The sequence below is a fragment of the Aulostomus chinensis genome, chromosome 18 (genome assembly GCF_037954235.1).
Source record: "Aulostomus chinensis isolate RoL2024-O1b breed Wild chromosome 18, RoL_Achi_v1.0, whole genome shotgun sequence".
Taxonomy (NCBI): domain Eukaryota; kingdom Metazoa; phylum Chordata; class Actinopteri; order Syngnathiformes; family Aulostomidae; genus Aulostomus; species Aulostomus chinensis.
The window spans coordinates 25,684,689-25,708,038 of record NC_141337.1 but is presented as its reverse complement, the minus strand read 5'-3'; positions in this window follow the sequence as shown (position 1 = coordinate 25,708,038).

Here is a 23,350-nt window from a genome sequence, read left to right as displayed (position 1 = left end):
TCTCTCGCTCAGAAAACACTATTTGTGACCTGTGATACAAAAATGCCATAACTTTTGTTCAAAGTGAGTTTTCAGTCAAGTTTCAACCTGAAAGCATAGAAAGATGCATAAACTTGAAGTTACAGCTTGATTTCAGTGAGTTTTCATCAAAATACAGGAGTTCTGCATGAAGTGTTCATTTTGGCCTTCTCTCGCTGAGAAAACACTATTTGTGACCTGTGATACAAAAATGCCATAACTTTTCTTCAAAGTGAGTTTTCAGTCAAGTTTCAACCTGAAAGCATAGAAAGATGCATAAACTTGAAGTTACAGCTTGATTTCAGTGAATTTTCATCAAAATACAGGAGTTCTGCATGAAGTGTTCATTTTGGCCTTCTCTCGCTGAGAAAACACTATTTGTGACCTGTGATACAAAAATGCCATAACTTTTCTTCAAAGTGAGTTTTCAGTCAAGTTTCAACCTGAAAGCATAGAAAGTTGCATAAATTTGAAGTTACAGCTTGATTTCAGTGAGTTTTCATCAAAATACAGGAGTTCTGCATGAAGTGTTCATTTTGGCCTTCTCTCACTGAGAAAACACTATTTGTGACCTGTGATACAAAAATGCCATAACTTTTGTTCAAAGTGAGTTTTCAGTCAAGTTTCAACCTGAAAGCATAGAAAGATGCATAAACTTGAAGTTACAGCTTGATTTCAGTGAGTTTTCATCAAAATACAGGAGCTCTGCATGAAGTGTTCATTTTCGCCTTCTCTCGCTCAGAAAACACTATTTGTGACCTGTGATACAAAAATGCCATAACTTTTGTTCAAAGTGAGTTTTCAGTCAAGTTTCAACCTGAAAGCATAGAAAGATGCATAAACTTGAAGTTAAAGGTGGATTTCAGTGAGTTTTCATCAAAATACAGGAGTTCTGCATGAAGTGTTCATTTTGGCCTTCTATCGCTGAGAAAACAGAATTTGTGACCTGTGATACAAAAATGCCATAACTTTTCTTCAAAGTGAGTTTTCAGTCAAGTTTCAACCTGAAAGCATAGAAAGATGCATAAACTTGAAGTTACAGCTTGATTTCAGTGAGTTTTCATCAAAATACAGGAATTCTGCATGAAGTGTTCATTTTGGCCTTCTCTCGCTGAGAAAACACTATTTGTGACCTGTGATACAAAAATGCCAAAACTTTTGTTCAAAGTGAGTTTTCAGTCAAGTTTCAACCTGAAAGCATAGAAAGTTGCATAAACTTGAAGTTACAGCTTGATTTCAGTGAGTTTTCATCAAAATACAGGAGTTCTGCATGAAGTGTTCATTTTGGCCTTCTCTCGCTGAGAAAACACTATTTGTGACCTGTGATACAAAAATGCCATAACTTTTCTTCAAAGTGAGTTTTCAGTCAAGTTTCAACCTGAAAGCATAGAAAGATGCATAAACTTGAAGTTACAGCTTGGTTTCAGTGAGTTTTCATCAAAATACAGGAGTTCTGCATGAAGTGTTCATTTTGGCCTTCTCTCACTGAGAAAACACTATTTGTGACCTGTGATACAAAAATGCCATAACTTTTGTTCAAAGTGAGTTTTCAGTCAAGTTTCAACCTGAAAGCATAGAAAGATGCATAAACTTGAAGTTACAGCTTGATTTCAGTGAGTTTTCATCAAAATACAGGAGTTCTGCATGAAGTGTTCATTTTGGCCTTCTCTCGCTGAGAAAACACTATTTGTGACCTGTGATACAAAAATGCCATAACTTTTCTTCAAAGTGAGTTTTCAGTCAAGTTTCAACCTGAAAGCATAGAAAGATGCATAAACTTGAAGTTACAGCTTGATTTCAGTGAGTTTTCATCAAAATACAGGAGTTCTGCATGAAGTGTTCATTTTCGCCTTCTCTCACTGAGAAAAAGCACTATTTGTGACCTGTGATACAAAAATGCCATAACTTTTCTTCAAAGTGAGTTTCAGTCAAGTTTCAACCTGAATGCATAGAAAGATGCATGAACTTGAAGTTACAGCTTGATTTCAGTGAGTTTTCATCAAAATGCAGGAGTTCTGCATGAAGTGTTAATTTTGGCCTTCTCTCGCTGAGAAAACACTATTTGTGACCTGTGATACAAAAATGCCATAACTTTTCTACAAAATGAGTTTTCAGTCAAGTTTCAACCTGAAAGCATAGAAAGATGCATAAACTTGAAGTTACAGCTTGATTTCAGTGAGTTTTCATCAAAATACAGGAGTTCTGCATGAAGTGTTCATTTTGGCCTTCTCTCGCTGAGAAAACACTATTTGTGACCTGTGATACAAAAATGCCATAACTTTTCTTCAAAGTGAGTTTTCAGTCAAGTTTCAACCTGAAAGCATAGAAAGATGCATAAACTTGAAGTTACAGCTTGATTTCAGTGAGTTTTCATCAAAATACAGGAGTTCTGCATGAAGTGTTCATTTTGGCCTTCTCTCGCTCAGAAAACACTATTTGTGACCTGTGATACAAAAATGCCATAACTTTTGTTCAAAGTGAGTTTTCAGTCAAGTTTCAACCTGAAAGCATAGAAAGATGCATAAAGTTGAAGTTACAGCTTGATTTCAGTGAGTTTTCATCAAAATACAGGAGTTCTACATGAAGTGTTCATTTTCGCCTTCTCTCACTGAGAAAAAGCACTATTTGTGACCTGTGATACAAAAATGACATAACTTTTCTTCAAAGTGAGTTTTCAGTCAAGTTTCAACCTGAATGCATAGAAAGATGCATGAACTTGAAGTTACAGCTTGATTTCAGTGAGTTTTCATCAAAATACAGGAGTTCTGCATGAAGTGTTCATTTTGGCCTTCTATCGCTGAGAAAACAGAATTTGTGACCTGTGATACAAAAATGCCATAACTTTTCTTCAAAGTGAGTTTTCAGTCAAGTTTCAACCTGAAAGCATAGAAAGATGCATAAACTTGAAGTTACAGCTTGATTTCAGTGAGTTTTCATCAAAATACAGGAATTCTGCATGAAGTGTTCATTTTGGCCTTCTCTCGCTGAGAAAACACTATTTGTGACCTGTCATACAAAAATGCCAAAACTTTTGTTCAAAGTGAGTTTTCAGTCAAGTTTCAACCTGAAAGCATAGAAAGTTGCATAAACTTGAAGTTACAGCTTGATTTCAGTGAGTTTTCATCAAAATACAGGAGTTCTGCATGAAGTGTTCATTTTGGCCTTCTCTCGCTGAGAAAACACTATTTGTGACCTGTGATACAAAAATGCCATAACTTTTGTTCAAAGTGAGTTTTCAGTCAAGTTTCAACCTGAAAGCATAGAAAGATGCATAAACTTGAAGTTACAGCTTGATTTCAGTGAGTATTCATCAAAATACAGGAGTTCTGCATGAAGTGTTCATTTTGGCCTTCTCTCGCTGAGAAAACACTATTTGTGACCTGTGATACAAAAATGCCATAACTTTTGTTCAAAGTGAGTTTTCAGTCAAGTTTCAACCTGAAAGCATAGAAAGATGCATAAACTTGAAGTTACAGCTTGATTTCAGTGAGTTTTCATGAAAATACAGGAGTTCTGCATGAAGTATTCATTTTGGCCTTCTCTCACTGAGAAAACACTATTTGTGACCTGTGATACAAAAATGCCATAACTTTTGTTCAAAGTGAGTTTTCAGTCAAGTTTCAACCTGAAAGCATAGAAAGATGCATAAACTTGAAGTTACAGCTTGATTTCAGTGAGTTTTCATCAAAATACAGGAGTTCTGCATGAAGTGTTCATTTTGGCCTTCTCTCGCTGAGAAAACACTATTTGTGACTTGTGATACAAAAATGCCATAACTTTTGTTCAAAGTGAGTTTTCAGTCAAGTTTCAACCTGAAAGCATAGAAAGATGCATAAACTTGAAGTTACAGCTTGATTTCAGTGAGTTTTCATCAAAATACAGGAGTTCTGCATGAAGTGTTCATTTTGGCCTTCTCTCGCTGAGAAAACACTATTTGTGACCAGTGATACAAAAATGCCATAACTTTTGTTCAAAGTGAGTTTTCAGTCAAGTTTCAACCTGAAAGCATAGAAAGATGCATAAACTTGAAGTTACAGCTTGATTTCAGTGAGTTTTCATCAAAATATAGGAGTTCTGCATGAAGTGTTCATTTTGGCCTTCTCTCGCTGAGGAAACACTATTTGTGACCTGTGATACAAAAATTCCATAACTTTTGTTCAAAGTGAGTTTTCAGTCAAGTTTCAACCTGAAAGCATAGAAAGATGCATAAACTTGAAGTTACAGCTTGATTTCAGTGAGTATTCATCAAAATACAGGAGTTCTGCATGAAGTGTTCATTTTGGCCTTCTCTCGCTGAGAAAACACTATTTGTGACCTGTGATACAAAAATGCCATAACTTTTGTTCAAAGTGAGTTTTCAGTCAAGTTTCAACCTGAAAGCATAGAAAGATGCATAAACTTGAAGTTACAGCTTGATTTCAGTGAGTTTTCATCAAAATACAGGAGTTCTGCATGAAGTATTCATTTTGGCCTTCTCTCACTGAGAAAACACTATTTGTGACCTGTGATACAAAAATGCCATAACTTTTGTTCAAAGTGAGTTTTCAGTCAAGTTTCAACCTGAAAGCATAGAAAGATGCATAAACTTGAAGTTACAGCTTGATTTCAGTGAGTTTTCATCAAAATACAGGAGTTCTGCATGAAGTGTTCATTTTGGCCTTCTCTCGCTGAGAAAACACTATTTGTGACTTGTGATACAAAAATGCCATAACTTTTGTTCAAAGTGAGTTTTCAGTCAAGTTTCAACCTGAAAGCATAGAAAGATGCATAAACTTGAAGTTACAGCTTGATTTCAGTGAGTTTTCTTCAAAATACAGGAGTTCTGCATGAAGTGTTCATTTTGGCCTTCTCTCGCTGAGAAAACACTATTTGAGACCTGTGATACAAAAATGCCATAACTTTTGTTCAAAGTGAGTTTTCAGTCAAGTTTCAACCTGAAAGCATAGAAAGATGCATAAACTTGAAGTTACAGCTTGATTTCAGTGAGTTTTCATCAAAATACAGGAGTTCTGCATGAAGTATTCATTTTGGCCTTCTCTCGCTGAGAAAACACTATTTGTGACCTGTGATACAAAAATGCCATAACTTTTCTTCAAAGTGAGTTTTCAGTCAAGTTTCAACCTGAAAGCATAGAAAGATGCATAAACTTGAAGTTACAGCTTGATTTCAGTGAGTTTTCATCAAAATACAGGAGTTCTGCATGAAGTATTCATTTTGGCCTTCTCTCACTGAGAAAACACTATTTGTGACCTGTGATACAAAAATGCCATAACTTTTGTTCAAAGTGAGTTTTCAGTCAAGTTTCAACCTGAAAGCATAGAAAGATGCATAAACTTGAAGTTACAGCTTGATTTCAGTGAGTTTTCATCAAAATACAGGAGTTCTGCATGAAGTGTTCATTTTGGCCTTCTCTCGCTGAGAAAACACTATTTGTGACTTGTGATACAAAAATGCCATAACTTTTGTTCAAAGTGAGTTTTCAGTCAAGTTTCAACCTGAAAGCATAGAAAGATGCATAAACTTGAAGTTACAGCTTGATTTCAGTGAGTTTTCATCAAAATACAGGAGTTCTGCATGAAGTGTTCATTTTGGCCTTCTCTCGCTGAGAAAACACTATTTGTGACCTGTGATACAAAAATGCCATAACTTTTGTTCAAAGTGAGTTTTCAGTCAAGTTTCAACCTGAAAGCATAGAAAGATGCATAAACTTGAAGTTACAGCTTGATTTCAGTGAGTTTTCATCAAAATATAGGAGTTCTGCATGAAGTGTTCATTTTGGCCTTCTCTCGCTGAGGAAACACTATTTGTGACCTGTGATACAAAAATTCCATAACTTTTGTTCAAAGTGAGTTTTCAGTCAAGTTTCAACCTGAAAGCATAGAAAGATGCATAAACTTGAAGTTACAGCTTGATTTCAGTGAGTATTCATCAAAATACAGGAGTTCTGCATGAAGTGTTCATTTTGGCCTTCTCTCGCTGAGAAAACACTATTTGTGACCTGTGATACAAAAATGCCATAACTTTTGTTCAAAGTGAGTTTTCAGTCAAGTTTCAACCTGAAAGCATAGAAAGATGCATAAACTTGAAGTTACAGCTTGATTTCAGTGAGTTTTCATCAAAATACAGGAGTTCTGGATGAAGTGTTCATTTTGGCCTTCTCTCGCTGAGAAAACACTATTTGTGACCTGTGATACAAAAATGCCATAACTTTTCTTCAAAGTGAGTTTTCAGTCAAGTTTCAACCTGAAAGCATAGAAAGTTGCATAAACTTGAAGTTACAGCTTGATTTCAGTGAATTTTCATCAAAATACAGGAGTTCTGCATGAAGTGTTCATTTTGGCCTTCTCTCGCTGAGAAAACACTATTTGTGACCTGTGATACAAAAATGCCATAACTTTTCTTCAAAGTGAGTTTTCAGTCAAGTTTCAACCTGAAAGCATAGAAAGTTGCATAAACTTGAAGTTACAGCTTGATTTCAGTGAGTTTTCATCAAAATACAGGAGTTCTGCATGAAGTGTTCATTTTGGCCTTCTCTCGCTGAGAAAACACTATTTGTGACCTGTGATACAAAAATGCCAAAACTTTTGTTCAAAGTGAGTTTTCAGTCAAGTTTCAACCTGAAAGCATAGAAAGTTGCATAAACTTGAAGTTACAGCTTGATTTCAGTGAGTTTTCATCAAAATACAGGAGTTCTGCATGAAGTGTTCATTTTGGCCTTCTCTCGCTGAGAAAACACTATTTGTGACCTGTGATACAAAAATGCCATAACTTTTCTTCAAAGTGAGTTTTCAGTCAAGTTTCAACCTGAAAGCATAGAAAGATGCATAAACTTGAAGTTACAGCTTGATTTCAGTGAGTTTTCATCAAAATGCAGGAGTTCTGCATGAAGTGTTCATTTTGGCCTTCTCTCGCTGAGAAAACACTATTTGTGACCTGTGATACAAAAATGCCATAACTTTTCTACAAAGTGAGTTTTCAGTCAAGTTTCAACCTGAAAGCATAGAAAGATGCATAAACTTGAAGTTACAGCTTGATTTCAGTGAGTTTTCATCAAAATACAGGAGTTCTGCATGAAGTGTTCATTTTGGCCTTCTCTCGCTGAGAAAACACTATTTGTGACCTGTGATACAAAAATGCCATAACTTTTGTTCAAAGTGAGTTTTCAGTCAAGTTTCAACCTGAAAGCATAGAAAGATGCATAAACTTGAAGTTACAGCTTGATTTCAGTGAGTTTTCATCAAAATACAGGAGTTCTGCATGAAGTGTTCATTGTGGCCTTCTCTCGCTCAGAAAACACTATTTGTGACCTGTGATACAAAAATGCCATAACTTTTGTTCAAAGTGAGTTTTCAGTCAAGTTTCAACCTGAAAGCATAGAAAGATGCATAAAGTTGAAGTTACAGCTTGATTTCAGTGAGTTTTCATCAAAATACAGGAGTTCTGCATGAAGTGTTCATTTTCGCCTTCTCTCACTGAGAAAAAGCACTATTTGTGACCTGTGATACAAAAATGACATAACTTTTCTTCAAAGTGAGTTTTCAGTCAAGTTTCAACCTGAATGCATAGAAAGATGCATGAACTTGAAGTTACAGCTTGATTTCAGTGAGTTTTCATCAAAATACAGGAGTTCTGCATGAAGTGTTCATTTTGGCCTTCTCTCGCTGAGAAAACACTATTTGTGACCTGTGATACAAAAATGCCATAACTTTTGTTCAAAGTGAGTTTTCAGTCAAGTTTCAACCTGAAAGCATAGAAAGATGCATAAACTTGAAGTTACAGCTTGATTTCAGTGAGTTTTCATCAAAATACAGGAGTTCTGCATGAAGTATTCATTTTGGCCTTCTCTCGCTGACAAAACACTATTTGTGACCTGTGATACAAAAATGCCATAACTTTTGTTCAAAGTGAGTTTTCAGTCAAGTTTCAACCTGAAAGCATAGAAAGATGCATAAACTTGAAGTTACAGCTTGATTTCAGTGAGTTTTCATCAAAATACAGGAGTTCTGCATGAAGTGTTCATTTTGGCCTTCTATCGCTGAGAAAACAGAATTTGTGACCTGTGATACAAAAATGCCATAACTTTTCTTCAAAGTGAGTTTTCAGTCAAGTTTCAACCTGAAAGCATAGAAAGATGCATAAACTTGAAGTTACAGCTTGATTTCAGTGAGTTTTCATCAAAATACAGGAATTCTGCATGAAGTGTTCATTTTGGCCTTCTCTCGCTGAGAAAACACTATTTGTGACCTGTGATAACAAAAATGCCAAAACTTTTGTTCAAAGTGAGTTTTCAGTCAAGTTTCAACCTGAAAGCATAGAAAGTTGCATAAACTTGAAGTTACAGCTTGATTTCAGTGAGTTTTCATCAAAATACAGGAGTTCTGCATGAAGTGTTCATTTTGGCCTTCTCTCGCTGAGAAAACACTATTTGTGACCTGTGATACAAAAATGCCATAACTTTTCTTCAAAGTGAGTTTTCAGTCAAGTTTCAACCTGAAAGCATAGAAAGATGCATAAACTTGAAGTTACAGCTTGATTTCAGTGAGTTTTCATCAAAATACAGGAGTTCTGCATGAAGTGTTCATTTTGGCCTTCTCTCGCTGAGAAAAAACTCTTTGTGACCTGTGATACAAAAATGCCATAACTTTTCTTCAAAGTGAGTTTTCAGTCAAGTTTCAACCTGAAAGCATAGAAAGATGCATAAAGTTGAAGTTACAGCTTGATTTCAGTGAGTTTTCATCAAAATACAGGAGTTCTGCATGAAGTGTTCATTTTCGCCTTCTCTCACTGAGAAAAAGCACTATTTGTGACCTGTGATACAAAAATGCCATAACTTTTCTTCAAAGTGAGTTTTCAGTCAAGTTTCAACCTGAATGCATAGAAAGATGCATGAACTTGAAGTTACAGCTTGATTTCAGTGAGTTTTCATCAAATTGCAGGAGTTCTGCATGAAGTGTTCATTTTGGCCTTCTCTCGCTGAGAAAACACTATTTGTGACCTGTGATACAAAAATGCCATAACTTTTCTACAAAGTGAGTTTTCAGTCAAGTTTCAACCTGAAAGCATAGAAAGATGCATAAACTTGAAGTTACAGCTTGATTTCAGTGAGTTTTCATCAAAATACAGGAGTTCTGCATGAAGTGTTCATTTTGGCCTTCTCTCGCTGAGAAAACACTATTTGTGACCTGTGATACAAAAATGCCATAACTTTTGTTCAAAGTGAGTTTTCAGTCAAGTTTCAACCTGAAAGCAAAGAAAGATGCATAAAGTTGAAGTTACAGCTTGATTTCAGTGAGTTTTCATCAAAATACAGGAGTTCTGCATGAAGTGTTCATTTTCGCCTTCTCTCACTGAGAAAAAGCACTATTTGTGACCTGTGATACAAAAATGCCATAACTTTTCTTCAAAGTGAGTTTTCAGTCAAGTTTCAACCTGAATGCATAGAAAGATGCATGAACTTGAAGTTACAGCTTGATTTCAGTGAGTTTTCATCAAAATGCAGGAGTTCTGCATGAAGTGTTCATTTTGGCCTTCTCTCGCTGAGAAAACACTATTTGTGACCTGTGATACAAAAATGCCATAACTTTTGTTCAAAGTGAGTTTTAAGTCAAGTTTCAACCTGAAAGCATAGAAAGATGCATAAACTTGAAGTTACAGCTTGATTTCAGTGAGTTTTCATCAAAATACAGGAGTTCTGCATGAAGTGTTCATTTTGGCCTTCTCTCGCTGAGAAAACACTATTTGTGACCTGTGATACAAAAATGCCATAACTTTTGTTCAAAGTGAGTTTTCAGTCAAGTTTCAACCTGAAAGCATAGAAAGATGCATAAACTTGAAGTTACAGCTTGATTTCAGTGAGTTTTCATCAAAATACAGGAGTTCTGCATGAAGTGTTCATTTTGGCCTTCTCTCGCTGAGAAAACACTATTTGTGACCTGTGATACAAAAATGCCATAACTTTTCTACAAAGTGAGTTTTCAGTCAAGTTTCAACCTGAAAGCATAGAAAGATGCATAAACTTGAAGTTACAGCTTGATTTCAGTGAGTTTTCATCAAAATACAGGAGTTCTGCATGAAGTGTTCATTTTGGCCTTCTCTCGCTGAGAAAACACTATTTGTGACCTGTGATACAAAAATGCCATAACTTTTGTTCAAAGTGAGTTTTCAGTCAAGTTTCAACCTGAAAGCATAGAAAGATGCATAAACTTGAAGTTACAGCTTGATTTCAGTGAGTTTTCATCAAAATAAAGGAGTTCTGGATGAAGTATTCATGTTGGCCTTCTCTCGCTGAGAAAACACTATTTGTGACCTGTGATACAAAAATGCCATAACTTTTGTTCAAAGTGAGTTTTCAGTCAAGTTTCAACCTGAAAGCATAGAAAGATGCATAAACTTGAAGTTACAGCTTGATTTCAGTGAGTTTTCATCAAAATACAGGAGTTCTGCATGAAGTGTTCATTTTGGCCTTCTCTCGCTGAGAAAACACTATTTGTGACCTGTGATACAAAAATGCCATAACTTTTGTTCAAAGTGAGTTTTCAGTCAAGTTTCAACCTGAAAGCATAGAAAGATGCATAAACTTGAAGTTACAGCTTGATTTCAGTGAGTTTTCATCAAAATACAGGAGTTCTGCATGAAGTGTTCATTTTGGCCTTCTCTCGCTGAGAAAACACTATTTGTGACCTGTGATACAAAAATGCCATAACTTTTGTTCAAAGTGAGTTTTCAGTCAAGTTTCAACCTGAAAACATAGAAAGATGCATAAACTTGAAGTTACAGCTTGATTTCAGTGAGTTTTCATCAAAATACAGGAGTTCTGCATGAAGTGTTCATTTTGGCCTTCTCTCGCTGAGAAAACGCTATTTGTGACCTGCGACACAGAACAGCCATAACTTTTGTTCAAAGTGAGTTTTCAGTCAAGTTTCAACCTGAAAGCATAGAAAGATGCATAAACTTGAAGTTACAGCTTGATTTCAGTGAGTTTTCATCAAAATACAGGAGTTCTGCATGAAGTGTTCATTTTGGCCTTCTCTCGCTGAGAAAACACTATTTGTGACCTGTGATACAAAAATGCCATAACTTTTCTTCAAAGTGAGTTTTCAGTCAAGTTTCAACCTGAAAGCATAGAAAGATGCATAAACTTGAAGTTAAAGCTTGATTTCAGTGAGTTTTCATCAAAATACAGGAGTTCTGCATGAAGTGTTCATTTTGGCCTTCTCTCGCTGAGAAAACGCTATTAGTGACCTGCGACACAGAACAGCCATAACTTCTGTTCAAAGTGAGTTTTCAGTCAAGTTTCAACCTGAAAGCATAGAAAAATGCAAAAACTTGAAGTTACAGCTTGATTTCAGTGAGTTTTCATCAAAATACAGGAGTTCTGCATGAAGTGTTCATTTTGGCCTTCTCTCGCTGAGAAAACGCTATTTGTGACCTGCGGCACAGAACAGCCATAACTTTTGTTCAAAGTGAGTTTTCAGTCAAGTTTCAACCTGAAAGCATAGAAAGATGCATAAACTTGAAGTTACAGCTTGATTTCAGTGAGTTTTCATCAAAATACAGGAGTTCTTCATGAAGTGTTCATTTTGGCCTTCTCTTGCTGAGAAAACACTATTTGTGACCTGTGATACAAAAATGCCATAACTTTTGTTCAAAGTGAGTTTTCAGTCAAGTTTCAACCTGAAAGCATAGAAAGATGCATAAACGTGAAGTTACAGCTTGATTTCAGTGAGTTTTCATCAAAATACAGGAGTTCTGCATGAAGTGTTCATTTTGCCCTTCTCTCGCTGAGAAAACGCTATTTGTGACCTGCGACACAGAACAGCCATAACTTTTGTTCAAAGTGAGTTTTCAGTCAAGTTTCAACCTGAAAGCATAGAAAGATGCATAAACTTGAAGTTACAGCTTGATTTCAGTGAGTTTTCATCAAAATACAGGAGTTCTGCATGAAGTGTTCATTTTGGCCTTCTCTCGCTGAGAAAACGCTATTTGTGACCTGCGACACAGAACAGCCATAACTTTTGTTCAAAGTGAGTTTTCAGTCAAGTTTCAACCTGAAAGCATAGAAAGATGCATAAACTTGAAGTTACAGCTTGATATCAGTGAGTTTTCATCAAAATACAGGAGTTCTGCATGAAGTGTTCATTTTGGCCTTCTCTCGCTGAGAAAACACTATTTGTGACCTGTGATACAAAAATGCCATAACTTTTGTTCAAAGTGAGTTTTCAGTCAAGTTTCAACCTGAAAGCATAGAAAGATGCATAAACTTGAAGTTACAGCTTGATTTCAGTGACTTTTCATCAAAATACAGGAGTTCTGCATGAAGTGTTCATTTTGGCCTTCTCTCGCTGAGAAAACGCTATTTGTGACCTGCGACACAGAACAGCCATAACTTTTGTTCAAAGTGATTTTTCAGTCAAGTTTCAACCTGAAAGCATAGAAAGATGCATAAACTTGAAGTTACAGCTTGATTTCAGTGAGTTTTCATCAAAATACAGGAGTTCTGCATGAAGTGTTCATTTTGGCCTTCTCTCGCTGAGAAAACACTATTTGTGACCTGTGATACAAAAATGCCATAACTTTTGTTCAAAGTGAGTTTTCAGTCAAGTTTCAACCTGAAAACATAGAAAGATGCATAAACTTGAAGTTACAGCTTGATTTCAGTGAGTTTTCATCAAAATACAGGAGTTCTGCATGAAGTGTTCTTTTTGGCCTTCTCTCGCTGAGAAAACACTATTTGTGACCTGTGATACATAAATGCCATAACTTTTGTTCAAAGTGAGTTTTCAGTCAAGTTTCATCCTGAAAGCATAGAAAGATGCATAAACTTGAAGTTACAGCTTGATTTCAGTGAGTTTTCATCAAAATACAGGAGTTCTGCATGAAGTATTCATTTTGGCCTTCTCTCAATGAGAAAACACTATTTGTGACCTGTGATACAAAAATGCCATAACTTTTGTTCAAAGTGAGTTTTCAGTCAAGTTTCAACCTGAAAGCATAGAAAGATGCATAAACTTGAAGTTACAGCTTGATTTCAGTGAGTTTTCATCAAAATACAGGAGTTCTGCATGAAGTGTTCATTTTGGCCTTCTCTCGCTGAGAAAACACTATTTGTGACCTGTGATACAAAAATGCCATAACTTTTGTTCAAAGTGAGTTTTCAGTCAAGTTTCAACCTGAAAGCATAGAAAGATGCATAAACTTGAAGTTACAGCTTGATTTCAGTGAGTTTTCATCAAAATACAGGAGTGCTGCATGAAGTGTTCATTTTGGCCTTCTCTCGCTGAGAAAACACTATTTGTGACCTGTGATACAAAAATGCCATAACTTTTGTTCAAAGTGAGTTTTCAGTCAAGTTTCAACCTGAAAGCATAGAAAGATGCATAAACTTGAAGTTACAGCTTGATTTCAGTGAGTTTTCATCAAAATACAGGAGTTCTGCATGAAGTGTTCATTTTGGCCTTCTCTCGCTGAGAAAACACTATTTGTGACCTGTGATACAAAAATGCCATAACTTTTCTTCAAAGTGAGTTTTCAGTCAAGTTTCAACCTGAAAGCATAGAAAGATGCATAAACTTGAAGTTAAAGCTTGATTTCAGTGAGTTTTCATCAAAATACAGGAGTTCTGCATGAAGTGTTCATTTTGGCCTTCTCTCGCTGAGAAAACGCTATTAGTGACCTGCGACACAGAACAGCCATAACTTCTGTTCAAAGTGAGTTTTCAGTCAAGTTTCAACCTGAAAGCATAGAAAAATGCAAAAACTTGAAGTTACAGCTTGATTTCAGTGAGTTTTCATCAAAATACAGGAGTTCTGCATGAAGTGTTCATTTTGGCCTTCTCTCGCTGAGAAAACGCTATTTGTGACCTGCGGCACAGAACAGCCATAACTTTTGTTCAAAGTGAGTTTTCAGTCAAGTTTCAACCTGAAAGCATAGAAAGATGCATAAACTTGAAGTTACAGCTTGATTTCAGTGAGTTTTCATCAAAATACAGGAGTTCTTCATGAAGTGTTCATTTTGGCCTTCTCTTGCTGAGAAAACACTATTTGTGACCTGTGATACAAAAATGCCATAACTTTTGTTCAAAGTGAGTTTTCAGTCAAGTTTCAACCTGAAAGCATAGAAAGATGCATAAACGTGAAGTTACAGCTTGATTTCAGTGAGTTTTCATCAAAATACAGGAGTTCTGCATGAAGTGTTCATTTTGCCCTTCTCTCGCTGAGAAAACGCTATTTGTGACCTGCGACACAGAACAGCCATAACTTTTGTTCAAAGTGAGTTTTCAGTCAAGTTTCAACCTGAAAGCATAGAAAGATGCATAAACTTGAAGTTACAGCTTGATTTCAGTGAGTTTTCATCAAAATACAGGAGTTCTGCATGAAGTGTTCATTTTGGCCTTCTCTCGCTGAGAAAACGCTATTTGTGACCTGCGACACAGAACAGCCATAACTTTTGTTCAAAGTGAGTTTTCAGTCAAGTTTCAACCTGAAAGCATAGAAAGATGCATAAACTTGAAGTTACAGCTTGATATCAGTGAGTTTTCATCAAAATACAGGAGTTCTGCATGAAGTGTTCATTTTGGCCTTCTCTCGCTGAGAAAACACTATTTGTGACCTGTGATACAAAAATGCCATAACTTTTGTTCAAAGTGAGTTTTCAGTCAAGTTTCAACCTGAAAGCATAGAAAGATGCATAAACTTGAAGTTACAGCTTGATTTCAGTGACTTTTCATCAAAATACAGGAGTTCTGCATGAAGTGTTCATTTTGGCCTTCTCTCGCTGAGAAAACGCTATTTGTGACCTGCGACACAGAACAGCCATAACTTTTGTTCAAAGTGATTTTTCAGTCAAGTTTCAACCTGAAAGCATAGAAAGATGCATAAACTTGAAGTTACAGCTTGATTTCAGTGAGTTTTCATCAAAATACAGGAGTTCTGCATGAAGTGTTCATTTTGGCCTTCTCTCGCTGAGAAAACACTATTTGTGACCTGTGATACAAAAATGCCATAACTTTTGTTCAAAGTGAGTTTTCAGTCAAGTTTCAACCTGAAAACATAGAAAGATGCATAAACTTGAAGTTACAGCTTGATTTCAGTGAGTTTTCATCAAAATACAGGAGTTCTGCATGAAGTGTTCTTTTTGGCCTTCTCTCGCTGAGAAAACACTATTTGTGACCTGTGATACATAAATGCCATAACTTTTGTTCAAAGTGAGTTTTCAGTCAAGTTTCATCCTGAAAGCATAGAAAGATGCATAAACTTGAAGTTACAGCTTGATTTCAGTGAGTTTTCATCAAAATACAGGAGTTCTGCATGAAGTATTCATTTTGGCCTTCTCTCAATGAGAAAACACTATTTGTGACCTGTGATACAAAAATGCCATAACTTTTGTTCAAAGTGAGTTTTCAGTCAAGTTTCAACCTGAAAGCATAGAAAGATGCATAAACTTGAAGTTACAGCTTGATTTCAGTGAGTTTTCATCAAAATACAGGAGTTCTGCATGAAGTGTTCATTTTGGCCTTCTCTCGCTGAGAAAACACTATTTGTGACCTGTGATACAAAAATGCCATAACTTTTGTTCAAAGTGAGTTTTCAGTCAAGTTTCAACCTGAAAGCATAGAAAGATGCATAAACTTGAAGTTACAGCTTGATTTCAGTGAGTTTTCATCAAAATACAGGAGTGCTGCATGAAGTGTTCATTTTGGCCTTCTCTCGCTGAGAAAACACTATTTGTGACCTGTGATACAAAAATGCCATAACTTTTGTTCAAAGTGAGTTTTCAGTCAAGTTTCAACCTGAAAGCATAGAAAGATGCATAAACTTGAAGTTACAGCTTGATTTCAGTGAGTTTTCATCAAAATACAGGAGTTCTGCATGAAGTGTTCATTTTGGCCTTCTCTCGCTGAGAAAACACTATTTGTGACCTGTGATACAAAAATGCCATAACTTTTCTTCAAAGTGAGTTTTCAGTCAAGTTTCAACCTGAAAGCATAGAAAGATGCATGAACTTGAAGTTACAGCTTGATTTCAGTGAGTTTTCATCAAAATACAGGAGTTCTGCATGAAGTGTTCATTTTGGCCTTCTCTCGCTGAGAAAACGCTATTTGTGACCTGCGACACAGAGCAGCCATAACTTTTGTTCAAAGTGAGTTTTCAGTCAAGTTTCAACCTGAAAGCATAGAAAGATGCATAAACTTGAAGTTACAGCTTGATTTCAGTGAGTTTTCATCAAAATACAGGAGTTCTGCATGAAGTGTTCATTTTGGCCTTCTCTCGCTGAGAAAACACTATTTGTGACCTGTGATACAAAAATGCCATAACTTTTGTTCAAAGTGAGTTTTCAGTCAAGTTTCAACCTGAAAGCATAGAAAGATGCATAAACTTGAAGTTACAGCTTGATTTCAGTGAGTTTTCATCAAAATACAGGAGTGCTGCATGAAGTGTTCATTTTGGCCTTCTCTCGCTGAGAAAACACTATTTGTGACCTGTGATACAAAAATGCCATAACTTTTGTTCAAAGTGAGTTTTCAGTCAAGTTTCAACCTGAAAGCATAGAAAGATGCATAAACTTGAAGTAACAGCTTGATTTCAGTGAGTTTTCATCAAAATACAGGAGTACTGCATGAAGTGTTCATTTTGGCCTTCTCTCGCTGAGAAAACACTATTTGTGACCTGTGATACAAAAATGCCATAACTTTTCTTCAAAGTGAGTTTTCAGTCAAGTTTCAACCTGAAAGCATAGAAAGATGCATAAACTTGAAGTTACAGCTTGATTTCAGTGAGTTTTCATCAAAATACAGGAGTTCTGCATGAAGTATTCATTTTGGCCTTCTCTCGCTGAGAAAACACTATTTGTGACCTCTGATACAAAAATGCCATAACTTTTGTTCAAAGTGAGTTTTCAGTCAAGTTTCAACCTGAAAGCATAGAAAGATGCATAAACTTGAAGTTACAGCTTGATTTCAGTGAGTTTTCATCAAAATACAGGAGTTCTGCATGAAGTGTTCATTTTGGCCTTCTCTCGCTGAGAAAACACTATTTGTGACTTGTGATACAAAAATGCCATAACTTTTGTTCAAAGTGAGTTTTCAGTCAAGTTTCAACCTGAAAGCATAGAAAGATGCATAAACTTGAAGTTACAGCTTGATTTCAGTGAGTTTTCATCAAAATACAGGAGTTCTTCATGAAGTGTTCATTTTGGCCTTCTCTCGCTGAGAAAACACTATTTGTGACCTGTGATACAAAAATGCCATAACTTTTGTTCAAAGTGAGTTTTCAGTCAAGTTTCAACCTGAAAGCATAGAAAGATGCATAGACTTGAAGTTACAGCTTGATTTCAGTGAGTTTTCATCAAAATACAGGAGTTCTGCATGAAGTGTTCATTTTGGCCTTCTCTGGCTGAGAAAACGCTATTTGTGACCTGCGACACAGAACAGCCATAACTTTTGTTCAAAGTGAGTTTTCAGTCAAGTTTCAACCTGAAAACATAGAAAGATGCATAAACTTGAAGTTACAGCTTGATTTCAGTGAGTTTTCATCAAAATACAGGAGTACTGCATGAAGTGTTCATTTTGGCCTTCTCTCGCTGAGAAAACACTATTTGTGACCTGTGATACAAAAATGCCATAACTTTTGTTCAAAGTGAGTTTTCAGTCAAGTTTCAACCTGAAAGCATAGAAAGATGCATAAACTTGAAGTTACAGCTTGATTTCAGTGAGTTTTCATCAAAATACAGGAGTTCTGCATGAAGTATTCATTTTGGCCTTCTCTCGCTGAGAAAACACTATTTGTGACCTGTGATACAAAAATGCCATAACTTTTGTTCAAAGTGAGTTTTCAGTCAAGTTTCAACCTGAAAGCATAGAAAGATGCATAAACTTGAAGTTACAGCTTGATTTCAGTGAGTTTTCATCAAAATACAGGAGTTCTGCATGAAGTGTTCATTTTGGCCTTCTCTCGCTGAGAAAACGCTATTAGTGACCTGCGACACAGAACAGCCATAACTTCTGTTCAAAGTGAGTTTTCATTCAAGTTTCAACCTGAAAGCATAGAAAGATGCATAAACTTGAAGTTACAGCTTGATTTCAGTGAGTTTTCATCAAAATACAGGAGTTCTGCATGAAGTGTTCATTTTGGCCTTCTCTCGCTGAGAAAACACTATTTGTGACCTGTGATACAAAAATGCCATAACTTTTGTTCAAAGTGAGTTTTCAGTCAAGTTTCAACCTGAAAGCATAGAAAGATGCATAAACTTGAAGTTACAGCTTGATTTCAGTGAGTTTTCATCAAAATACAGGAGTTCTGCATGAAGTGTTCATTTTGGCCTTCTCTCGCTGAGAAAACACTATTTGTGACCTGTGATACAAAAATGCCATAACTTTTGTTCAAAGTGAGTTTTCAGTCAAGTTTCAACCTGAAAGCATAGAAAGATGCATAAACTTGAAGTTACAGCTTGATTTCAGTGAGTTTTCATCAAAATACAGGAGTGCTGCATGAAGTGTTCATTTTGGCCTTCTCTCGCTGAGAAAACACTATTTGTGACCTGTGATACAAAAATGCCATAACTTTTGTTCAAAGTGAGTTTTCAGTCAAGTTTCAACCTGAAAGCATAGAAAGATGCATAAACTTGAAGTTACAGCTTGATTTCAGTGAGTTTTCATCAAAATACAGGAGTTCTGCATGAAGTGTTCATTTTGGCCTTCTCTCGCTGAGAAAACACTATTTGTGACCTGTGATACAAAAATGCCATAACTTTTCTTCAAAGTGAGTTTTCAGTCAAGTTTCAACCTGAAAGCATAGAAAGATGCATGAACTTGAAGTTACATTTAGATTTCAGTGAGTTTTCATCAAAATACAGGAGTTCTGCATGAAGTGTTCATTTTGGCCTTCTCTCGCTGAGAAAACGCTATTTGTGACCTGCGACACAGAGCAGCCATAACTTTTGTTCAAAGTGAGTTTTCAGTCAAGTTTCAACCTGAAAGCATAGAAAGATGCATAAACTTGAAGTTACAGCTTGATTTCAGTGAGTTTTCATCAAAATACAGGAGTTCTGCATGAAGTGTTCATTTTGGCCTTCTCTCGCTGAGAAAACACTATTTGTGACCTGTGATACAAAAATGCCATAACTTTTCTTCAAAGTGAGTTTTCAGTCAAGTTTCAACCAGAAAACATAGAAAGATGCATAAACTTGAAGTTACAGCTTGATTTCAGTGAGTTTTCATCAAAATACAGGAGTACTGCATGAAGTGTTCATTTTGGCCTTCTCTCGCTGAGAAAACACTATTTGTGACCTGTGATACAAAAATGCCATAACTTTTCTTCAAAGTGAGTTTTCAGTCAAGTTTCAACCTGAAAGCATAGAAAGATGCATAAACTTGAAGTTACAGCTTGATTTCAGTGAGTTTTCATCAAAATACAGGAGTTCTGCATGAAGTATTCATTTTGGCCTTCTCTCGCTGAGAAAACACTATTTGTGACCTCTGATACAAAAATGCCATAACTTTTGTTCAAAGTGAGTTTTCAGTCAAGTTTCAACCTGAAAGCATAGAAAGATGCATAAACTTGAAGTTACAGCTTGATTTCAGTGAGTTTTCATCAAAATACAGGAGTTCTGCATGAAGTGTTCATTTTGGCCTTCTCTCGCTGAGAAAACACTATTTGTGACTTGTGATACAAAAATGCCATAACTTTTGTTCAAAGTGAGTTTTCAGTCAAGTTTCAACCTGAAAGCATAGAAAGATGCATAAACTTGAAGTTACAGCTTGATTTCAGTGAGTTTTCATCAAAATACAGGAGTTCTTCATGAAGTGTTCATTTTGGCCTTCTCTCGCTGAGAAAACACTATTTGTGACCTGTGATACAAAAATGCCATAACTTTTGTTCAAAGTGAGTTTTCAGTCAAGTTTCAACCTGAAAGCATAGAAAGATGCATAGACTTGAAGTTACAGCTTGATTTCAGTGAGTTTTCATCAAAATACAGGAGTTCTGCATGAAGTGTTCATTTTGGCCTTCTCTGGCTGAGAAAACGCTATTTGTGACCTGCGACACAGAACAGCCATAACTTTTGTTCAAAGTGAGTTTTCAGTCAAGTTTCAACCTGAAAACATAGAAAGATGCATAAACTTGAAGTTACAGCTTGATTTCAGTGAGTTTTCATCAAAATACAGGAGTACTGCATGAAGTGTTCATTTTGGCCTTCTCTCGCTGAGAAAACACTATTTGTGACCTGTGATACAAAAATGCCATAACTTTTGTTCAAAGTGAGTTTTCAGTCAAGTTTCAACCTGAAAGCATAGAAAGATGCATAAACTTGAAGTTACAGCTTGATTTCAGTGAGTTTTCATCAAAATACAGGAGTTCTGCATGAAGTATTCATTTTGGCCTTCTCTCGCTGAGAAAACACTATTTGTGACCTGTGATACAAAAATGCCATAACTTTTGTTCAAAGTGAGTTTTCAGTCAAGTTTCAACCTGAAAGCATAGAAAGATGCATAAACTTGAAGTTAAAGCTTGATTTCAGTGAGTTTTCATCAAAATACAGGAGTTCTGCATGAAGTGTTCATTTTGGCCTTCTCTCGCTGAGAAAACGCTATTAGTGACCTGCGACACAGAACAGCCATAACTTCTGTTCAAAGTGAGTTTTCATTCAAGTTTCAACCTGAAAGCATAGAAAGATGCATAAACTTGAAGTTACAGCTTGATTTCAGTGAGTTTTCATCAAAATACAGGAGTTTTGCATGAAGTGTTCATTTTGGCCTTCTCTCGCTGAGAAAACACTATTTGTGACCTGTGATACAAAAATGCCATAACTTTTGTTCAAAGTGAGTTTTCAGTCAAGTTTCAACCTGAAAGCATAGAAAGATGCATAAACTTGAAGTTACAGCTTGATTTCAGTGAGTTTTCATCAAAATACAGGAGTTCTGCATGAAGTGTTCATTTTGGCCTTCTCTCGCTGAGAAAACACTATTTGTGACCTGTGATACAAAAATGCCATAACTTTTGTTCAAAGTGAGTTTTCAGTCAAGTTTCAACCTGAAAGCATAGAAAGATGCATAAACTTGAAGTTACAGCTTGATTTCAGTGAGTTTTCATCAAAATACAGGAGTTCTTCATGAAGTGTTCATTTTGGCCTTCTCTCGCTGAGAAACACTATTTGTGACCTGTGATACAAAAATGCCATAACTTTTGTTCAAAGTGAGTTTTCAGTCAAGTTTCAACCTGAAAGCATAGAAAAATGCATAAACTTGAAGTTACAGCTTGATTTCAGTGAGTTTTCATCAAAATACAGGAGTTCTGCATGAAGTGTTCATTTTGGCCTTCTCTCGCTGAGAAAACGCTATTTGTGACCTGCGGCACAGAACAGCCATAACTTTTGTTCAAAGTGAGTTTTCAGTCAAGTTTCAACCTGAAAGCATAGAAAGATGCATAAACTTGAAGTTACAGCTTGATTTCAGTGAGTTTTCATCAAAATACAGGAGTTCTTCATGAAGTGTTCATTTTGGCCTTCTCTTGCTGAGAAAACACTATTTGTGACCTGTGATACAAAAATGCCATAACTTTTGTTCAAAGTGAGTTTTCAGTCAAGTTTCAACCTGAAAGCATAGAAAGATGCATAAACGTGAAGTTACAGCTTGATTTCAGTGAGTTTTCATCAAAATACAGGAGTTCTGCATGAAGTGTTCATTTTGCCCTTCTCTCGCTGAGAAAACGCTATTTGTGACCTGCGACACAGAACAGCCATAACTTTTGTTCAAAGTGAGTTTTCAGTCAAGTTTCAACCTGAAAGCATAGAAAGATGCATAAACTTGAAGTTACAGCTTGATTTCAGTGAGTTTTCATCAAAATACAGGAGTTCTGCATGAAGTGTTCATTTTGGCCTTCTCTCGCTGAGAAAACGCTATTTGTGACCTGCGACACAGAACAGCCATAACTTTTGTTCAAAGTGAGTTTTCAGTCAAGTTTCAACCTGAAAGCATAGAAAGATGCATAAACTTGAAGTTACAGCTTGATTTCAGTGAGTTTTCATCAAAATACAGGAGTTCTGCATGAAGTGTTCATTTTGGCCTTCTCTCGCTGAGAAAACACTATTTGTGACCTGTGATACAAAAATGCCATAACTTTTGTTCAAAGTGAGTTTTCAGTCAAGTTTCAACCTGAAAGCATAGAAAGATGCATAAACTTGAAGTTACAGCTTGATTTCAGTGACTTTTCATCAAAATACAGGAGTTCTGCATGAAGTGTTCATTTTGGCCTTCTCTCGCTGAGAAAACGCTATTTGTGACCTGCGACACAGAACAGCCATAACTTTTGTTCAAAGTGATTTTTCAGTCAAGTTTCAACCTGAAAGCATAGAAAGATGCATAAACTTGAAGTTACAGCTTGATTTCAGTGAGTTTTCATCAAAATACAGGAGTTCTGCATGAAGTGTTCATTTTGGCCTTCTCTCGCTGAGAAAACACTATTTGTGACCTGTGATACAAAAATGCCATAACTTTTGTTCAAAGTGAGTTTTCAGTCAAGTTTCAACCTGAAAACATAGAAAGATGCATAAACTTGAAGTTACAGCTCTATTTCAGTGAGTTTTCATCAAAATACAGGAGTTCTGCATGAAGTGTTCTTTTTGGCCTTCTCTCGCTGAGAAAACACTATTTGTGACCTGTGATACAAAAATGCCATAACTTTTGTTCAAAGTGAGTTTTCAGTCAAGTTTCATCCTGAAAGCATAGAAAGATGCATAAACTTGAAGTTACAGCTTGATTTCAGTGAGTTTTCATCAAAATACAGGAGTTCTGCATGAAGTATTCATTTTGGCCTTCTCTCAATGAGAAAACACTATTTGTGACCTGTGATACAAAAATGCCATAACTTTTGTTCAAAGTGAGTTTTCAGTCAAGTTTCAACCTGAAAGCATAGAAAGATGCATAAACTTGAAGTTACAGCTTGATTTCAGTGAGTTTTCATCAAAATACAGGAGTTCTGCATGAAGTGTTCATTTTGGCCTTCTCTCGCTGAGAAAACACTATTTGTGACCTGTGATACAAAAATGCCATAACTTTTGTTCAAAGTGAGTTTTCAGTCAAGTTTCAACCTGAAAGCATAGAAAGATGCATAAACTTGAAGTTACAGCTTGATTTCAGTGAGTTTTCATCAAAATACAGGAGTGCTGCATGAAGTGTTCATTTTGGCCTTCTCTCGCTGAGAAAACACTATTTGTGACCTGTGATACAAAAATGCCATAACTTTTGTTCAAAGTGAGTTTTCAGTCAAGTTTCAACCTGAAAGCATAGAAAGATGCATAAACTTGAAGTTACAGCTTGATTTCAGTGAGTTTTCATCAAAAT